This window comes from Protopterus annectens, chromosome 3.part0, assembly GCF_019279795.1.
Source record: "Protopterus annectens isolate FY-2018-M chromosome 3.part0, PAN1.0, whole genome shotgun sequence".
NCBI classification, from domain to species: Eukaryota; Metazoa; Chordata; order Ceratodontiformes; family Protopteridae; genus Protopterus; species Protopterus annectens.
In genome coordinates this window covers 1,992,426,434-1,992,448,637 of record NC_056731.1, presented here as the reverse complement: position 1 = coordinate 1,992,448,637, position 22,204 = coordinate 1,992,426,434, and positions in this window count along the sequence as shown.

Sequence of the window (22,204 nt, the reverse complement as noted above, 5' to 3'; positions counted from 1 at the left end):
TTGCTGATACTGGAATATTAGAATCAATTCAGAGGAGATGCATAAAAAGGTGACTGGTATAACTGACTTTTCTTATTCAAACAAATTTAAACAACTGAATTAATTTATCATACTCTGCAGGTTATTGAAAAGAAAGATATACTTGGCCATGAGAGCAATTTAGAAAATTTAGAGCTTAAGAATTTAATTAATCTAACTATTAAATGCCACAAAATAAGGGTAACACTAGAGGACCAGTATTTACAATAGAGAAGAATAGAGCATGTCAGATAGATAGGTATTTAATACAGTCTTTATCCAGGTTTTGGAATAAACTGCCACTTGAGATTAGTAACTCCAAAAACATGGATATGTTTTAATTCAAAGAAGATAAGTATAAGAACAATAGGAACTATATCAATGGTATCCAGGTGTATGTATGGCCTAACTGGCCTATACAGCAAACCCAATTACTTTATTTATCATTTATTGACTAGATTAGTCCTACTAGGCTAGTTGCTTCTTTTTAGGGGAGACCTAAGGTGGCATTTATGCCACTAGGTAAAATCTGGGCAAGGCAATGGGAAATGTCTCATACTCTTTTTGATAGGTGGCATGTGATCTTTTACTTCCACTCAAGCTGCAAACATTGTAAATAAATAGGGCCTTACTTCAACATCTCATGTGAGTAGTGCAGCCCTGCAGTGTTAGCAATCCATCTTATTTGCGTGGGAATAGAACCCACAGCCTCTGGCACTTAATGGCAGGAGTGTGCTATCTGTTGCACCTCTGCCACTGCACCATGCTGCAATCCATCTAACTTCTGTTGTAACAGAACCCACAACCGATTGAAACTTAAAGGCAGGAATGTGCTACCTGTTGCATCACTGTCACTGCTCCACAACTGCAATCTATCTAACTTGTATGGGAATAGAACCCACAGCCTTTTGCACCTAAAGGCAGGAGCGTGCTACCTGTTGTACCACAGCCACTGCTCCACAGCTGAACTTGCAAACATGGATGCTTCATGGCTGCTTCAGTAGACCCTTGTGGAAATTTATTTTTCCAATAGAACAAAATTTTAAACCATGAACTGATAAAACATTAACTAGACATTATCCATTCCCAACACTTTGCTCTGAAAACACTGACGATTTTTGAGTAAGACATGAATAATCTTGAAATTACATTTTATGTGATCATTGCATGCTTGTTCTGTTCATGTTAACAACAAATGAACATTTGTTTTCTATATGCATTTTTTTTTCAGAGCCCAGGTTGTAGCTGAAAAGGGTCAGTTGAGCAGTCCCTTTGCCTGGATAACAAACAACAATAAACTAAATTAGTAAGGAACTTTTTCTTGCAAAGAGACATGTCAGTTAAAAAAATATATATGCACTGTTATCATGAATGTTAACTATATATATATATATATATATATATATATATATATATATTTTACAGGCTGGTAAATACATGGGAAAATACAGTTGTATGAAAAAATGAATCTACCAGAACATTGCAGCTGTTTGTTTTGAAACTGTTTTTGAGAAGATGTGAAACATATTTACAAAATAAGTAAATTAAACATTCAAAATAATGCTTTATAAAAGACCAAATGCTTGTTCTCTGAAAAAAAAAACTGAGTACTATTGTCAGTAAACTAAATTTTAAATAAAAAGTGGTTCAGTTTTACTATGGTATGACCAAACCTTTTCTTAACACAAGCATAACCCATGGCTGAACATACAAACATGGATATTTCAGTATAGCCTTGAATGCATTTATTTTTCCAACAGAGCAGTATTCTGCTGATCTAATTGATGCATCTATAGTACATAACTGAACTTTAAAGTTTGAAAATCATATGGTCGACACCATATGGTCGAACTTTTAAAAGTTTGAAAATGTAATAAAAAAATTAAACCAAAGAAAAAACCTACCTGAATGATTTAAGCAGGGGGGCAAGCCCCCTGCACTCCCCGCTTTTTAAATATACCAACTCTGAGATCGCATTGCAGTGCAGAAAAGGGAACTCTTTCCATTCTACATTGTATGGAAATCTCCGTTGAACTGTTCAAACTTTTAAAAGTTCGATCATATGGTGTTGACCATATGACGTTCAAACTTTTAAGAGTTTGACAATGTGATATAGACCCTAATTGATTAGTTAATGCCGTGCATCTAGTTAATTGGAGTATTGAACCAGAAAGTAAAGTGCATGCAGACTGCATGTTGAATTTTTCATCCAGCTTCAAAACCGTTTCCATACTGCCTAAAAGTTGTTCTGAAAGATAATTTGCAACATAGTATGAAAAAAAATCAGCAGTTAGGCTTTTTGTGCAGCTTTGAATGGACATAGAGTTCTGTGGCAAATCATCTTAATCAGCTGACACATCTTTATACATAACTTCTGAAATAGTATTTAGTAATAATAAAAAAAAAACATTTGTGTTGTAGTTATTCTCTATCACTTTAAAAGTATTTTTCTTTTATATCTGGCATGCTAGCATTAAAGGTTCATCTCAAAGTAAGCAAAACAGTTCTATAAACTTGATGCTTTCAAATAATCTTAGATTCATTTTAATTCTGGCTAACATTGCCATGACCAAACATAAAGAAAATCAAGGTATAACATTCTTAAAGCATCATTTAGTACTATTAATTATTATGATGTTTATGTTCACATTATAGCTGATATATTATTTATTTTTGAAAAGTACACTGGAATGGGTTAGTACATGGAGGTACTTGTATTTGTAGACGAAGACATGTATGCATGTGTCGCTTTTCGAAATAAGTGCTGTTTAGTTGATTACGATATTGTGGTCTGTCTGAAAGAGAAACAGTGGTTAAATAGATAAATCATTTAAAACAAATTCCCTCAGATAATTGCATCTTTGTAACTGATTATTAATTAAACATTGTATTATGAAACATGAAGGAGAATGCAGATGGATATGTTTTAGAGTAACAGCTTTAATCAGCTCATCATGTTGCCAAAACGAGACTTATAAAACGTTTTCAATTTTAGAGTGACAGCAAGACCTCTATGCTGCCTGGATACACAAAATCCCTCAGGTGGTCACATCATTTGAACTTCTGTTAGAATATGAGTCTATACAATCAACTGCTTATGTCCTGCTGGTAGATTGCTGGAAAAGTAGGCTTCCTAGAGTTTCAGTAAAATAGGAATATGTGCAATCAGTTTTCTGTCCCTGCTATCTGAGTAGATAAGAATTTTGTCAAAGGCATCAGCATAGTTGGAACTAAGCTGTAAAGAAAAATACTTTTTGTATTTCACTTAGAAAAAATTACTGGGAAAAATAAAAAGTTGCGAACATTGGTAAGTGCACCCACCACAGGCTTTGATGATTTATAGAGAAAAACCTTTAGAAAATCAGATAGAAACCTGCTACCCACAACAAGAAAAAAAATATAAAATATAATATTCTACGTGACTATATTCTGGCTGTTTTCAAGTTAAGTATGTCAAGAAGGGCATACAAGTAATTGTACTACAATCCTGTTTCTTTTTTAAATATATTTATTAAAATAGCACTTAAGACATAGGCACATATATTAGTACAAAAGAAAACAAATCTTATTAATTAACATTTTTCATTTATAAACATTATACATAGGCAAACAGTATTCTATCAGTCTGCAGACTATTACAAGCCTAACCAATATCCACAGGTCAGAATCAAACCCTGGGCTTTATAGCTGTAAGGTTAAGACCTTAAATATTATGCCAACCCTCCTGCCATTGTTTCTTTAATAATGTGTCATTCACTCTAACATGACATAAATTGCTCAGTTCCTATCTTCCTTTAAACTTCACTCCTCCTCCTGAGAATTATTCTACACATTGTTCCCACAAATTCTGTTTATTTCCATATAATTCACTCCTTCCCTTTTCTAAATATCCTACTTTCAATTATTTTATCTCTTTTATAATAATAACATCTGTAATTCAGTTACAGTTAGATTGGATTCTTATTTCTATTTTCTAACAGTTGCTTTTACCACAGCGAATAGTATTAAACTCAAATGTGACCCACAAACTTGATTTATATAGTAGTGATTTACTGACTGCCTCTGTCCATCAGAAATGCATGGGCCAAACCAGGCATGAATTTCTGATTATCCATCCATTGGTTCAAGTTGTGCTTAAATAAGCGGTAGGGAGGAACTCTGCTTCACATTGATGGGAACCCTGTTCCAGAGAATGGAATTCCTTGAGAAACATATCTGTCTCTCCAGCATGTCTTATTTATGTTGCAAACAAATTTTAAGTCTTTTAATTTAGTAGTGCTGATGCGTTTACTTTGTGGATGTGCAAAAGGATCATCAAAACAGAGTCCAGGGATGCTTTGCATGTAAGGCAAAGATCACCTCTCAGAAGTCTTTATGATACTGAGTAAAGAGACAGGGATTTCATGTGATCAGCATAGGACATTGTTTTTACCCCTGTATTCTTTTTGTAAGGAACCTTTGTGGACATTCCAGTTGCTGCATGTGTCTGGTCAGGTAAATACCAACGGAGGCATTGCACTCTAAGATGGGTCTGATGAGGGCAGATTACAGTGGTATGATGACCTCTCTAAACCTAGATGCCATGTTCTTGCTTATAAGTTGATCAACATAGAAAGATTTTCTTACTACCTTGGACACACATTGGTTGAAGGCTAGGTTACTATCTAAATGAATTCCAAGATCCCTGACTACTGAATCAATTTTCAGTGGTGTTTTATTGATGACATAATTACCTGGGATGGTTGACTTCTCAAAAAGTACTATAATACATTTCTTAGTACTGAATTTAAAAATGTGGCTTTGGCACCAAGCATTTGTCTGCATTCAACCTTCCTGAAGGGTGTTGTCATCTTGGGAGATTCATAGTCTCTTTTAAGTTTGAAATCATCTTTGAAATTGGTTAGTCAGAGGCTTCTGACATTGGCTTTGATATCCAAGAGATAGATGCCAAAGAGGAGTGGGCCCAGTATAGAGGTCTGATGGAATCCACTGCTGACTGGCATCTTTATGGAAGTGGCCTCACTGATTCTAACCTACTGGGTTCAATTAGTAAGCCAGCTATCTATCCAGCATGTTATAAAGGAGTTTATACCTAGTTCTGTAAATTTACTGGCAATACCTGAGTAAAGAATTGTATTAAATGCTTTAGCAAAAACTGGGTAGGCACTATGCACTGCTTTCCCCTCATCCATTACCTTAGTGATCGTTTCAAAGAAGTCCACCGGATTCAGCAAGCAAAGCCAAACTTGGGATGGGTCTAGTGTCTTGAGGTCGCCTATGTCTTTATTAATAATTTCCATGATAATTCTTTCTATGGCTTTGCAAATAATGAGTCAGACTAATGGATTTGTAGTTTCCATGATCTGTTAAAGGTCCTCCCATATGGAGGGTCGGAACTGTCACAGTTCGCCATTCACCTGGCACAAAGCCTGTTCTAAGACTATAGTTAAATAATGACTCCAGTGGTCATGATAAGTTGTATTTAGACTATTCAGGAGGAATCCTGGGTTCTTATTGAGGACCATGGAGGCCATATTCTTGGCTTTAATGCATGCATTCAGTACATGCTCCATAGTTATAGTTGGAGGAGTTATGTTTGAGGTTATTTTTGGGGGATGGTTGGGGTGAGAGGGGAGTAAAGCTAGAACTTAATTTGTCCACTAACAGGTTTGCTATATCATCAGGCTGGATGAATATGGCACCATTAACTATCAGTTCAGCATATTGCTGTGTGCTGCTCTTGTTGCAGAAGGCCTTATGGTCATCTTTCACCTGGGAGGCTATCTTAACCTCAGAATTGGCTTTGCTTGACCTAATTAGCCCACTTAGTTGCATATTTACTTTGATAACAGAGTTTTTATCTTTATGGGAATTTCCCGTCATGATTTTTGCCATATTTTTTCCTTTTGTTGTATATCCTGTTTAATTTAGGATACCATCAGAGTGGTTTATTTCTGGGGCTAGTCCTGGACTTAATTCTGGTAGGTACAGCAGCCTCTAAGCAGACACTGACATGAGTGTACAGAGTTTCTGAAAGCAATACAGCATAGGCTGCTGTGTTCTTGGGGTTTAGTGGGGCACCAAATTTTGACAAGCTATCACTTAATTAAAGGTAATTTGCCTTGGAATAGTTCCTAGCTGTTACTGATTTTAATGGGATTAATGATTTGAATTTGATTTCCAAGTAGACAGCTTTATCGTCAAACCTTACCAAGTAGGACAAAACATTGGGGAGTGGGGTACAGCATTCCTCCATATTTGCAAGCATGAGGTCCAGTATGCAGGAGCCTCTAGTGGACATATTCACTGTTTGGTCAAGAGTGTTTGCATTTATGAAATCCAGATATATTTCTGTGCCTGTAAATTTGTGGCCATGTAGGATTCCCAGTCTATAGAGAGGTAATTAAAGTCTGCCATGAGAAGGGTGTCAGGTTGGGTGGTACATGTCTCCAGCAGGTCCAAGTATGCATTGTGAGCTTCTTGGGACATGCAGGATGACCTATTGGCAAGGATATGGCATCAGAGTTTGTCTATGGTGATCTGCATGTGGAGGAACTCCAGCATGTCATTTTGTCTGACCACCCTAGAAGTAAGCTTGTTATTGATGTATATTGAGACACATCCACCTTTAGCCCTTGTCTGTACATGTACTAGTCTAAAAGTGTGGAACACACTGATACCTTGTACTGCCATGAGTACTCTCTGCCACTTTAAACCATGTAACTGCCCAGATATCTATATTCATAAATATGAGGTGAGCTTGGAGGAAGTGTAGTTTTGTAGTTAGGTTTCTGACATTGAGCAATAATACATTGAGGTTCAACTGAGTTGATTTTGCTAATGTTGGTAGGCTTGTCAATTTAGCAATGCCTAAAACAGGAACTATGGGGTTGGATAAAGTTTTAGCCAGTATTCAAAAGCCTTGAGGGGACAGATGCGAACCATGCTTGGCAAAGTAATGTGATCTGTTGGCTATGTCCTTTCTAGGTGACAAATATTCCATCCCCTTAGAATGACACCAGAAAGACAGCCAGTTGTTCAAATCAATTATATTTTTTCATATTCTGGAATCATCCTCTTTGATAGTAATATGTAGCTCACCAGTTTGGGGGATACCTGCAGCACTGGTCAAAGCCCAAGCAAAACTATTCCATGCCTCTTACTTGTAATCCAAGCCACAATAGTCCCTCTGCAATAGTCTGGGACCATTTTCATTCATCAGGAGTCCAGCAAACACTTTGGACTCCTGGATACCCCATCTTTGAACACAGAATCTCAAAAACTCTCCACAAACACCAGCCATGCCTACTACAGATCAAGGCCAATGTAGAATGATATTTTCCCACCAATTTCAGGTCTTGTGCTTACTGAGAGTGCATACTTTTTGGTTTTGCAACATTTGAAAATGCTCCGCATTGCTTAGCATTGCGCAAACACAGTAGTCGAGGATACACACTGCTGGACAACATGTTTGCATGATGGTCAATAGTATTAATTGAATGCATCCAGTTAATGTCTGTGGTTGTCTGTGTCCTGTCTGCTATCTGGGTGATCCATTCATCCAGTTTGTGCAATGCCAATCTATGTGCAAACCAGATGAGCATAGCCAAACCTGTTTGTGCTAAGTGGCACATTGTGCAAACAGTGGGCCTCTGCCAAACAAATATTGAAAAATAGTGGAAATGAAGAAAATCAATCTAAGACATACACAGTAGAAAATGTTAGCACACAAGAAATATGTCTACATAGGTCTGGATTTCAACTCTCTCTCCAATGCACCCACAGGCTACAGGATGGGTGCCTTATCCATCTTTGCAACACAAACAGCTTTGCAGCAAAGAAATGAAGTAGACTGATATCAAGGCATACACTTTTCTTAGTACATTATTATATTTCATATATTTGGATGTAGTGCACTTAGTGATGACACAACCTGTTATGATTATTGCTTGCAAATATACAGGTCTGTCTTACCTTTCTGTGTTTCGTTGTCATTCATCAATTATCTGACTGGTATTCAGAGACATGCAATGTGTTTAAGCCAGTCTGTATCATTTACCTTAAAATGTGTGAGGATATTAACTGGGAATACTATAATATGCAGTTGCCATCAAATGAAGGGCAGGTTGGAGGGCATAAATAAGCATAGACTGCTGTTTTGGGTGGGGGGGGAGCAAGGGTGACTTCTTGTTATTGCACATGCAAGGGTACACTGTTCTTTTTTTGGGAGATCAAGCAGAGCTTCTGCTATGGCACAAACAAGGATATGTTGTTGCCTGTTGGATCTTGGAAGGGCTGTGAAATCAGAAGCTACAACATGTCTCATTACTTTTTAACTTCTGTCAGTAATGATTTCCCATTATAAATGTGTGGTGCCAAACAGAAGGTATGCAGTGATCATCAGTACTTTTGAGAGGTATGACTGTGTGAATATTTGATGCCTGAGGCCTACTACTTAGTAATGGACACATATAAGTCAAATGTCTCTGCTGTCACTTCAATATCTTTTCAATATCTAAATGAAAACAAATGGTGTATTCACTTTACAGTGAATTTTGATATGCAATCTACTTCTTTTCTTGATGTGATGTTGAACAGACAGCCTGATGGTACTCTGTTTAGTTCAGTTTTTCAGAAACCATACCACTCTAATACTTTGTTACATGCATCCGGCTGTCATCCAAAGCACATTATCCATAATATTCCCAAATCTCAATACATGAGAATTCGGCGTATATGGTCTACTAACCATGATTTTCATATTTTAACAGAGAATTGACATCTCGTTTTATGGGACGTGGTTATCCATCAGCACATTTATTAAAAACCGGTAATGAAGTTAGCAAGATACCTAGGAAGGAGTTACTTACATACCACAGGCAGAGGCCCAACTCAGATCCTAAAATTAGACTTGTGACTACTTATGGCGGGAACACATATCGGTTTATGAACTCGATACAACAACACTGGGATATACTTTTAGCGGATGATCGGTTATGTGAATTATTAGATAACAGATGTTCATTTTCATTCTGCAGAGGTGTTACATTTATGTGGGTGTTACAGTTTTTATAAACATCATCCCCATTCAACTAATATGATTCAAAAAACAATGGATGGAACCAAATTAATGGGCTGGTTCCCCTGTGGTCATTGTACATTTGCAAATATATTGTTAAAACTAAAGAATTTACCAGTAAAAATATACCTCATATTTTTCAAATAAACACACTTGCAAACTATAGCAATGATTGGGTTGTCTATCTTGCCGTATGCACTTGTTCAGCATTTTACGTTGGCTAGAACTCTAGACCCATGAAGTTACGTATCTCTGAACATCTTAGTAATGTCAGGAACAAAGTTCTTACTAATGCATTATATAAACACACCGTTGGTCATGTCAGTGCTAAATTTCAATTTATTATAATTGACAAGGTGTGTGGTCCTAAATTCTCTAAGGCTGGTTGGCATGATATACTTAATACAAAATAGATGGCTTGGATAGTGAGACTTGGGGGATTATTTCCACCCAGTCTCAATGATCATTTATGATAATTTTCATAATAATTATTATGATTTTTCAAGTCCTTTTTTATGTTTTATTTTTATTTTTTGTGGGTGCAATCCGATTGGTGTTGGTCGTTTTGCATATTTCTATAAATAGGCCAATAATCACAGTTATATTTGTACATTGATAAAGTCCTTTAGCTGAAACTAGTCTGTGACTGTGGAGACTTATTAAAAAGTCATTTTTTCCCCCTATTTGTGTGCTGGCTGCCGTTTTCACATTATGACCTGTGATGTACACCATATGTTTGGACTTGAAAATCATGTAAGACATGTCAGAAAGTAATTATATACATTGCAGTTTATGACTTCACAACCCGTACAACAGCATTCTCTGTAAAGCTGTGACATGTGGATGCTATCAACTCTCTACATTTCCAAAGGAAATGTAAGTTATAGGTACAATGAACATTTCTACAACACCAATGCAGTTATGGTAAGCAATAAGTTAGCTATGTACCCTGAGCAGCAGACACTGAATTTGTATCCCTGAACCAGACAGGTAGAACACAGGGATATGGCACAGCTATCATTACTTGCAGAGGGTGTTGTGTAGAGGGGGGCAGGATGCCTAGGCTGACATAAGAGATCAGTGAGTGTGTGTGAGTACAAAGGAGAAGAAGGCAGTGAGACAAAATAAGTAACTGCTGTGTGTGTTTGCCTGTAGGTGTCCTCCAGGTGAAATTGGTATGACTGTGTGCATGAACACAGCCAATCTGGGTGGTAGCTCTATGTCATGGTGTGTTGGACAGGTGTGAGCACTGCATGGTAGAGCTGGCAGTTCATCGTTGTCATCCCTGACCACAAGAATTGGTTCTTGCGGGAGTTGCACTAGCATGTTGATTTCCAGGACCATGCACAGCTTCAAGTGCAGCTAACTGAATGTGATTGCTGTCTGTTGGGTGAGCTCCCTTCATGGGAATGCCTAGGACCATGACCCCATGGCCTGCCACATCTGAATGTGGGCAGCACACTCACTGATGGATGGACACTTTGGTCATTCTATGACAGTCACCCATTGGTCAATCACAGACACCCCTTGTTCCAATGTGTCATTTATCCCATCCAATGAATCGGCAACATGGTGGAGGCAGTCACACATATCAAACTGATCTGCATCCTCAACCATAAGCATCTGCTGGAGCACGTATGGAAACATGCCTGTGCCTCCATGACAGCCCTAAACATATATAGAGTGTCTCAGGAAGTGACACCATCACCAGGTAGAGGAGGGACAGCAGGCCCTCTCAGAGCACCCCTATCAATCCTCCTGCATGACACCTTGCCACGCTTTGGCTATGGCCAGACTCAACAGGCACTGAAGCCACAGTAGCCACACTTCCTTGATCAATGTCCTTGCCCTCTACCTGTCCAATATCTGTTGGCTCAGTGGACTGGGTAGACATTCCTGATCATCATGAGGTTCTTCCAGAACATTCCTATACTTGCAACTATATTTATGAGTTTTCTGTATTTCTTTTCTTTTCATCTGGTCCTTAACCTTATATTCTTTCTTTTATTTTTTGCCACATTCAGTTGCTGGCTGATTTTTATCTACTTCTGGTATAATTTCCATTCCTGCTTGATGCCAATATGCTTCTGCTAGGTTAAGCTGAGAAGTCATCTTAGATTTATTCTCCTCATGTTTCAAAACTTTCACTACATTTGGATCCTGTAAGATTGGCAGATATGTGTGGAGTCCCATGATTGCAAATCTATACATGTAATCAGTTTCAAGGAGGTCTATCCCTCCTTCGGAACAGGGAATATATAATCTTGGTATGCACTGATTTTTATAGGTCATTTGGTGCGCACAAAGCATCCTTCTTCTTTTAATATCCAATTTATCCAACACATTTTGAGGCCAATGAGTCACTCCATAACTGTAAGTTAGGACAGGAAGAGCAAATTGGTTTTTAGCTTGGATTTTGTTCCTAGATGTCAGCACTATTTTCAGGATTAATTTAAGTCTTCTGAAGTATTCCCTACTAAGTTTTATATGCATTTGTTCATGTTTTATTGCTGATCCCTCATCAGTTCCCAAGTATTTATACACTTCCTCTTGCTTAAGTTCTTTTATAGCACATTCTTGTCCCAAACTGATGTTTTCCTGCTTTAAATGCTGTTTTTGCACATTTATCAAGACCAAATTACATTCTAATATCATCTGAAAAAGTTTTGACAACCTGCAGCTGTGCTTTCAGTTCCCCATCTGATGAGCTATACAGTTTTAAATCATCAACAAAGAGAAGATGAGAAGTCTTTAGACTTTGTTGTTTTCTAGGAGCCAAATTACAGCCATGGCCTAAGCTGTTAAGTAGACAGTTTAATAGGTTAAGGGCAAGGCAGGATAGCAACAGTGAGAGAGAGTCACCCTGGAATAGCCCCCTTTGAATTTTTATCCCTGGGATAGTAATTTGTCCTTTATCATGGTTTAATTGCAAAGTGGTCTGCCATTCTTTCATGGTCACTGTAATATAGTCGATCAGCATAGGGTGCATCTTATACATTTTTAAGCATTCTTTTATCCATGAATGTGGGATACTATGAAATGTTTTATTGTAGTCATTCCATGCCATACTTAGATTCTTCCCCTTTTTACAGTTGTCCACTAACTTTAACAACAAATGATCCTTTGTTCCATATGACTTTCTTTTATTATCCTTTTGTTCTACTGCCATAATTGAGTTTTCTTCTAAATGACTATAAGCTCTGTCGGCATCATTTCCCATGTATAGTTTATACGTCGTCAGAAGGCAGGTTATTGGTCTATAATTTATGGGTAGCTTGCAGGCTCACTCTTAAGTAGGAGCATTGTTTTCCCTGTTGTCAGCCAGGTTGGTGTCTGTTCGGGGTGTGCATATAAATAATTCTTACTCATTGCTAAGTCTTCATGCAAGGAAGTAAATACTTTAAGCCAAAAGTTAGGTACTGCATCTGGGTCTGGGGTTTTCCAGTTAGAGGCTTTTCTTAACTTTGTTTCACTCTCTCTGGCTGTTACTTCATCCCATTTCATATCCTGTACCTTTAAACTTCTTATTCTTTCTTTTACTTCTTTCATCCATTTAGCGTCTTTGTTTTGTTCCACAGGATCTTCATAGATACTTCTCCAAAATGCATATATTTCTTCTTTTTTTGGTGGTCTTTCAATTCCTTTTACCTTGTTTCCCAATTCTCTTTAAAACTTTTTTGGGTCATCAGTAAATTGTTTATTTTGTACTTTTCCTTTATATTTATCTGTGTATCTTCTAAGTTTTTCCACCTGTGCTGAAATTTTTAGTTTGTTATTTGCAATAGTGCATGATAGATCCCGGTCTGTTCTAATATTGTGATTGCGTTTATCATATATATCTTTCTTAGTATTTGTGTTGATCTATTCCCTCTTCTGTAGTCTTCTAACAGTGACACTTCTTGTCTTAATTGCTTTATAGTTTTCTCTATTTGATACTTCCATGATGGTATTCGATTTCTCCCCTTCATTTGCCTCACTAACCTGTGTTCTTGTGATAGAACTTTATCAGTTATTAGTTTAACTGCACGGTAATATATCCTGTTTACTTCTGTTATATCACATGGATATCTATGGGCAGTTATAATTACTGCGTTCATTTGTTTTATCAGAATTCTGACTTTTGGGGTTTTATTGACCTTCTGCAGTCTATTTTTTTGTTGATCTTAATATATCTATCTATATCCATTAAATCAAGAAAATCTTTCCTTAGTTCATTTTCTTACGGACTGAGGACACATCCTTTGTTTTCCACTTCCTGCGGGCATTCTGTAGAGAGTTCCATAGCATCTTCCTGTGGCACCTTCTCTTCAATTTCATCCTATGTCATTCGTTGCTCTGCCATATGGGAACTCACTGGTCTATCACTCCTCAACATTGGCTGCATCAGAGTTTACACAGTTTCCTGTTCCTTCCCTTGCTGTCTAGCTTCAAGTGAACATTTATACTGGTTTCCTGTGAAAAGCTCCAAAATATCTTGATATGGCACCTGACCAATTGTTTCATGTTTCCTTGGTTTTCCCTTTAATTTAGATATTAATTGCTCTATCCTGTTGTGGTGCTTTCTGCATTAGATTATTGAGCATAGTTTGATGTTTGAGTTTATCTGAGTAAGGTTTTGAACACACCCAAATGGCCCTGTCCATGAGGGAACACACAACATTATATAGTACACTTTGCAGTGTGGTTGGTATATGTGTGGTAAAGGTACTGAGACCCCAGGGTTGTATTGTTTGCTGGGGGAGCAACACATTTATGTATTGTAAATATATGATGTATAGTTATATTGGGCCCTTAGTTTGCAATGTTTCCACATGTAATTTTATGTCATGTTAAGGCAATGGAGAATTAGCACCAATAGTAAACCATCACAAGTACAGGTCCATAGTGTAGCAATCATTGGATTTGTGTGATGATCAACTAAGTACACACATATGTGATATATGCCTGTTTGCTCATAGGTAAGCAGTGTGCAAATGCAAGCTGCACTGCTATTGTCTGACAGTTAGTAATATCCATAGCAGAACCCAGTACCATCTGTATTCCAGGCTGGGTTTTCTCAGTGGGCAAGAGCATTAATTGAATGTACCTAGTTTCTATTTCTGGCTGTCTACTTCCTAAGTGGTCCACTTTTTTTCCCTGTATCCCCAATGCCAAGCTTCTCGCAAGTCACATAAGCAGAGCCAAACCTGAATTTATTTGTGTTTGCACTACACAGTCCATTGTGAATAAAATGGAATTAAAAACAAGAAAAGTAGGAAAAAAAGAAAAGGGAGTCATATGTCAAATGAGCATGGACAATGTATGACATATACACTAGAAAATGATAGTACACATGAGATATTTCTACACAGTTCAAGATTTGAACTCTCACACCATTGCAGCTTCAGAAAACAGGATGAATGCCTTATTCCTCTTTGCCACACAAACAGCTTTGCGGCAAAGAACTGAAGTCATTCTTCACACAACCAGCTGCATCAGAATGTACACTGCTATCAAAGCATCAGCTGTAATTTGTGCATTTAATTCTCTTTATTATATTTGGACATCGTCCACGTAGTGATCACACAACCTGTTATGATTATGCATACAAATATGCTGCTCTGTCTTACATGCCTGGGTTTCTTGGTACTTCATCAGTTATCTGACCAGTAGTGTGAGACATGCAGTGTGTAAGCCATTCCATATCATTGGCCTGAAAATGTGTGAGGATATTAACTGGTAGTTATATGATATACAATTGCCAACAACTAAAGGTCAGTTTGGATGGCATAGTCATATACTGTTCTTTTGGAGGGAGTATAGATGAGTTACTGTTATGGCACAAACAAGAATTCACTGCTCTTTTGGGGGGAACAAAGCTCATTTACTGTTATGGCACAAAGAAGCCAAGAAACCTGCTGCTTGCTGATTAGTGTGCTATTCACACCTCCATGGACTTTCACACAAATAACACAAGCACAGGCAAAACTGATATTACATTTCTCTGCTCTGGTGATATCACACAAACATGGAGCATAAAAAGCAAAGGAAAGGTTGCACATCCTGTACTTGACTCCAGGACCATCTATACTCTAGCCCTACACATACACATGCTGCCGCAGGAATTGCTACATGATGCACACAGTAAAGCCTGCCATTTATTCCTCCATTTCCCATGAGGCGCTAAGAGCAGCATCACACAAACAATGACAAAAATAAAAAATAATTGCTTAAAATGGACAGAGATGACACAGTATAAAACAAAATTCAGCAGATGAGACAGACCTTGTGACTTGTGCACTGCTTAAGTGCACTTTCACCCTTCATAGACCTACATGTGCACCTCTGTAAGTGTAACCTGACAGCCCCAATGTCATCATTCACTGTTGTCATCCATTGAAAACAAACAATAAGGAAGTACCTGCATGAAGTGAACATCCCTACACAGTTACTATTTTTTGTAATTCAACAATTCTAATGAATTTTGACCTCATTTACATCTCCATCCATGCTGACAGCCCTAAATCTACATGGTTGGTAACTGTGTAGGCAGGGAAATTGCAGGGGAGCCCAATGTTGTAAACATAAGGGAGGGTATTACTTTGCTATATATTTGCCCAGAGGAATACAGTATTTGACAAAACTTGACTGTATTCCATCAGCTGCATACTGCATATGCTTACATGACAGTATGATTAGTCTGTTTAATGGGGTTTACACTTTTACCCATCTACATTAGTTACAAGTATATTCTTCATTTGGGGATGGGTGAGTGAAGCTGCATTTATATCATGGAATTTAAAATGGATTTATTGCAATTGTTAACCTAATTGTTTAGCATCCACCATGTCTAATAATGTCATAATGTGTGTGGTGTTACATGTTATGGTCAGTTTTGTACAAATCTATGGACTTTTACTTGTTCTTGTTTTGATGTGGACTCCTTTCTGTGGCCATATTTGGAAAATGTTTGAATGCATGAGCAACACGATCATGGAGTCTAAACAGTTGCTTTACAGCTTGTTGAATCACTCCACCGCGTTGGTTTGCTTTATTAGCATACAATTCAGGTACTTATGCTGTAATTAGCATGCCATGGAAGTTTTCGTGTTTGCATGTGAGTGAGCACAGCTACACGGAATTTACTGAACTTAAATATATTTGCAGCCATGTGCGCATTAAGCCACCATGCGTACATGGTAAAAAAATGACCGGGTAAGCTTTATTGAATATCTCCCAACATTTTTACTGATTATTAGTCTATTTTTTACACCACCATCCCTGGCACATTAAAGACAAAAGACACTAATGTAATTGTAACACAATGAAGCTTTGAAATAATGTTTTTAATGGCTACGTCTTAGTTGTATAATGTTGTGTGTAGCTCAAGTGTTATGAAATCTGATTCCCATGTACTGTTAAGTGAAGAGACTCTTGATCTGATTATAACACCTTAACAATATTTTCATTTCTTTCCACTTCACAGCTTTGTTTGTATTACAGTCTCATATTTTTCTTGAGAAGTAAAGGGAATAGAATAAATGATTTTAATACAAATAATTAATTATCCCACTATACAGTGGTGTACATGCATGTGTCAAAAAATGATTCCATATCTTATTTATAACCAGAAATTTAGACAGCTATTTTTCCTGCACATTATTTGTCTCCCAGGATTATAAGCAACCTTTGGACAGAGTGGCATCTCTTTGGAAATTAAAATTCAATCAAAGAAGTGCCCTCCATTAAGTGTAAATCTTTGTTTCCACTGAAACCTCCAATTTATTTATCATTTCTTTGTTGGAAAAGTAAAAGAAAATCGGGAGACATGATGTCTAACTAATTACACCAGCTTGGGAGCTCATGCGGGGATGAAAGGATGTAGTGGATTTTTAAAGCATGTTAAAAACCTCGTAATAGTTCTAGTGCACTTGAAGTCATGCACTCCTTTAAAAAAAAATAAAAGCTGCCTTGCAACGTGCTTCAGAAACAGTGTCTGTACTTTGTCTAAGCAAGAAGAGCATGGTCAACACTTCTTCTCTTTCATTATTTCAGCATCATTTAATAACATGTAAAGCTTTAAAAATGATCACGAAAACTGAAGTTCTCAAATTTTACTTACTTTCATACATTACTATTTTATTTTTTTACATTTGTTGTGTCAGTTTTGAAGGCAGCTGAATATCTTTTGACTCTTTTATTACTAGAATGATTTAATACTAAACTAAAAGCTGAAACAATTTAATATAGACATATGAGATAATTAGACTAGCGGCCAAATTCAATAAAGTCTACACTGTCTGTATACACTGTGTTTGCATCGCACTGTGCTACACACATGGTAGTGTATCATTTTGGATTCAGTAAATGGCTCTACATGGTGTGTAGAGCCTCGTACAGTCACACAAACAAGGTAAATGCCACGGCATGTAAATTACAGCATAAGAAGCTGAATTGTATCCTAATCAACCAATCCAAGATAGAGGATGTATTCAACAAGCTATGAAGCAAGTAGACTCAGTGTGCTGAATACAGCCATGGAAAGGAGTCTACGCATAAACAATGTTAGGGGCTGCTGTTGCTTTAATTCAGGTGTATGTGCAACAGGCTTAAATCTATGTTGCTTCTGCTGGTAACAGACCAAGGCCAAAAAGGAGAAGAGTTTTCAGACCTCAGGTAACTTATCACAACCTATATAATGTGGAAATTGTAGACCACTTCAGGGTGGTTAGAGACACATTGCAGGAACTATGCAACCTCTGTCATCCTCAACTCATAGCCAGGGCAAACCAAGGGGAGGCCATCCCAGGGGAGACAAAGGTATGTGTAGCACTTAGAATCTTAGCTGCAAGTACCTTTCAGAGACCAACAGGGGACATGTTGGGGTGTCACAGGATTAGCATCCAGGATTCTCCATCAATTCTTGAATGCTATGCTCCAACATTCTAATGACCACTTATATTTTCCCCATACTTCTGAAGATTTGGCCAGAAATATGCAGGACTTCTACCCTGCAGCATACTACCCTCAAATACTGGGTGCCATAGATTGCACACATGTAGAAATTATGGTACCACCCAGAGAACAGGGAAGGCTCTGCATTAATAGAAAGGGTTTTCACTCTATTAATTGCCACATTGTGTGTAATGTCAAGGGAATCATCTTGAATGTGTGTGCTGGCAACCCTGGCAGTTGCCATGACTCCCATATCTGGCACTCCTCCCAACTGTATCAGATGTTCATGGAGGGATATCACACAGGGTTATTTACTGGGGAATGCAGTTTATGAACTGAAACCATGCCTGATGACAACCATCAGAAATGCACACACACCCGCTGAAGAATCCCATAATGAGGCACACGCTCAAACCAGAAATATCATAGAGCATGTGTTTGGGGTGCTGAAGTTGCAGTTCTGATGCCTAGATACATATGGGGGAACCCTGCAGTACAATCCATGGGCATGTACTGAAATATTCACAGTATGTGCCATACTACACAACATCATCCTGAGAAAACAGCTTCAGCAGGATCAAAAAGGGGAAGAAACTGCCCAGCACCAATGCCAAGGTTATGACAGCCACACACAGGTAAGGAGTCAGAAGGGGAAGCAGCAGCTGTTGTAGGTGTGGGCAGATGTAACCATGCTCAATATGCCCTTGCATTGCCTAAGAGATGATGCATAGCACAATCACTCACCACCTAAGGTCCAAAAACCTTCCTCCCATGCACATACATACAGTAATATTGATGTCAGGCAACTCTCACAACCTTTACCTCCCCATGTATTGTCTGTGTACTGCTTGCATTAAACAGAGTCAGCCCTGTACTAAAACTGTTGCAACTGCTGGATTTACAAGGTAAGCATTGAACCTGGAGTGCATTGTGTAATAATATGAATGGTGGCATATACTTGCATTTTGTTACTTGGTAGTGAAAATAAGTAAAAGATGGGAGATTTGTACAGAAATGACCTTAACATGTGACAGCAGAGACTTATCTGACTTATTTGTGCCCATTATTAAGTAGTAGACCTCAGGCATCAAAGATTCACCCAATCATATCTCTCAAAAGTAGTGATGGTCACTGCATGCCTTCAGTTTAGCATCATACATTTCTATTTGAAAATCATTAGAGAGAAGTTAAAAAGTAATGGTACACATTACAGTTTCAGAATTTACAACCCTCACACGATTTTTCACAATAAAGTTGGAAAATGTTGATGGTATCAACTGTCTAACTTTCTAAGACCAATATAAATCAAGAGTGGACTTACCAGTTCAACACCACAAATGCAGATATACTAAGCATTAAGACAGTTATGCACCCTGAGCATCAGGCACAAAGTTTATGTATCCCTGAATCCAAAAATTACAAAACAGGGATATGACACAGTTATCATCACTTGATGTTTGGGGGCAGGAAGTCTAGGCTAACAGAAAAAGTCAGTGAGTGTGTGTGTGTGTGTGTGCATACGAAAGAGAAGCAGGCAGGAATTTGGATAAACCAGCAAATGGCCAGTGACACAAAATGAGTTTTAAGCTGCACAGCTGAACCATGTAACTGTTGTGTGTGTGTATTTCTAGGGGTTGTCAAGGTGAAATTGGTGTGTGAATGCCTGCATGAACACACCCAAGCTCTGTGCTGGCTCTGCATCTTGGTATGTCGGACATGTGTGAGCCATGCATGGTAGAGGTGGCAGTTCAGTATTGTCATCCTTGACCATGAGAACTGGCTCTGCCAGGAGTTACACTGGCACATCCAAGTCCATGGACAGATGCACCACTGCTGCCTGAATGTGACTGGTGTCTGCTGGATGAGCTTCCCTCATGAGTGCACCCAGGGCCATGACCCCATGGCCTGCCATGTCTGGATGTGGATACCTACTGACACAGCAGTGGAAGTACTGTCACTATAGGAGCATGATTGGGCATGACCACATTGTCTAACAACAGATGATGTGGCTGACCTGTGTCCATGAGGATACCATCCCTCTCCCAGCAGATGTTCCGTCACAGACACTGCTTGTTCCAACATGTTATTCATCTGATCCATTGAATCAGCAACATAGTGGAGGTAGTTACACATATCAGCCTGTGTCAAATCTACAACCATAAGCATTTCTCTGGAGCACCTATGGGAATGTGTCTGTGCCTCCACAATGGCTCTAAACATACATTGAGTGCCATGGGAAGAGACACCTAGATCAGGTAGAGGATGGACAGAAGGCCTCCTCCAAGAACCCCTAACAACCCTTCTGCATGACACCTCACCCACTCTTTGGATACAGTCAGAGTCAACAGGCACTATACCACAGTAACTGCAATTCCCCTGATCAGTTGTCTCACCCTCCACCTGTCCAATATCTGTGGGCTCACTGAAATGGGTAGGCATAGGCCTACTGACTGTGTCTGATGGAATTTCAGGGGATGGCTGTATGTTAACCTCAATGTCAGATTCAACTTCTACACCCCCATGACTGTGCCCCTGTTTGGCCACCATCATCATCAAAGTCTGCTGATACTCTGACAGCAGGTGGTGGAAGTCCAACAATCCCACTGTCAGGATCACCTGTTATAATAAGCAACAAACACAGGAAAAGGAATACCTACACTATTACATCCAATATGTGCTAACAAAATAACAGTGCTGCCACTATTAGACAGTTCATCAGCACAAACAATAGTCCTGACATCTACATCACACACTAAAATATTTGATTTGCTCATCAGTACTGACATAAAAATGTTTGTCTTACCATGTGTGGATGATGGTATCCTCTGTATGCCAGATGGTCCTGGAAGACATTAAGCAAAAAGTAAGGACAACATCATCACAAATAGCAGTAACACAGAGGGCAATATTTTTTCATCTTATTTCCATCAATGATACTTTCAGTAAGAACTTGGTTGACAACTCCAATCTAAGCCCATGTGTAATCAATCAGAATGTGTTGTTAACTGTACCAATCTTCAATTCCCCCACCAAAAAAAAAATCTTATGAAACAGAACATATTGATTTAAATTGTTTTACCATACAACAGTATTTAACAACTGAGATACACAAGGCTACCTGGAAGATTCTCCTGGGACATGGCTGCTGTCCCTGAACCAGTGGAACAAATGTCAAGGACATGCTGTCCTGCACTTTCCTGGGAGCTGTCCGGACCCTGACAGTGAATAGGAACTCTTCATTTGCTGTTAGTAGTGGCTGTGTAGCAAGCCCTCCGTACCCATCCAATCTTGGCCCACTGCAGCTACTCTCCTTTGTGCAGATGAGATCATGTCAGTGGCCTTATGGCGCACCTGGTCATATGTCCTGCTGTGGCCACTGATTGAATTAATGTCTGTGACAATCTGCTGCCAAATCTGCATTCTGCCTGACATATTTCCACATCCCCTCTCAAGCAGGAAGACACCATGTCACCTAAAAGCTTCAACAATGACCTGATTCTCATGGTCAGTGAAGTGTGTTTTTGAGGATTGAGACACCTGGGTAGCATAGTCCTAGGTGTCCTAACAGACAACAGAGGGATAATACAAATACGTATCACATAACTACAAAATAACTGTTCACAGATAAAACAGAAAAGGTAGGATTTCAGTATTACCCACTGGAGAAACAGAAAACAGTCTAGAAATTTGAAATATGAACAACAGGCTGGATGCCAAAAGGCGAGTAACAACAGCAACATATCCTTGTTTGTGCCAAAACATAAATGCAGCTTTGCTCTTCCACCCCCAAAAGAACAAGCAAATGACACATTTTGCTAACAAACCATCTTTGAAATGCTAAAAGTGCTATCAAATGAACTGTCCCTGAAACATGGGTACCGATTTAGCACAGAACATTCTGTGTTAAGGTAGTACCACTTAGGTATACCTGTGAAATGCCCTGACAAATGCACCCATGCCATCAGTATACTTCTAACTAATGCATACAAATAAAAGCGTAAAAGTCTTTGTTAATCAAAAAAAAAAAAAAAAAAAAAATATATATATATATATATATATATATATATATATATATGTATATATCTATCTATATATATATATATATATATATATATATATATATAGTTCCCCTTCACAAGATCGAATGGATGGAAGCTCAAAATTTATAATCTC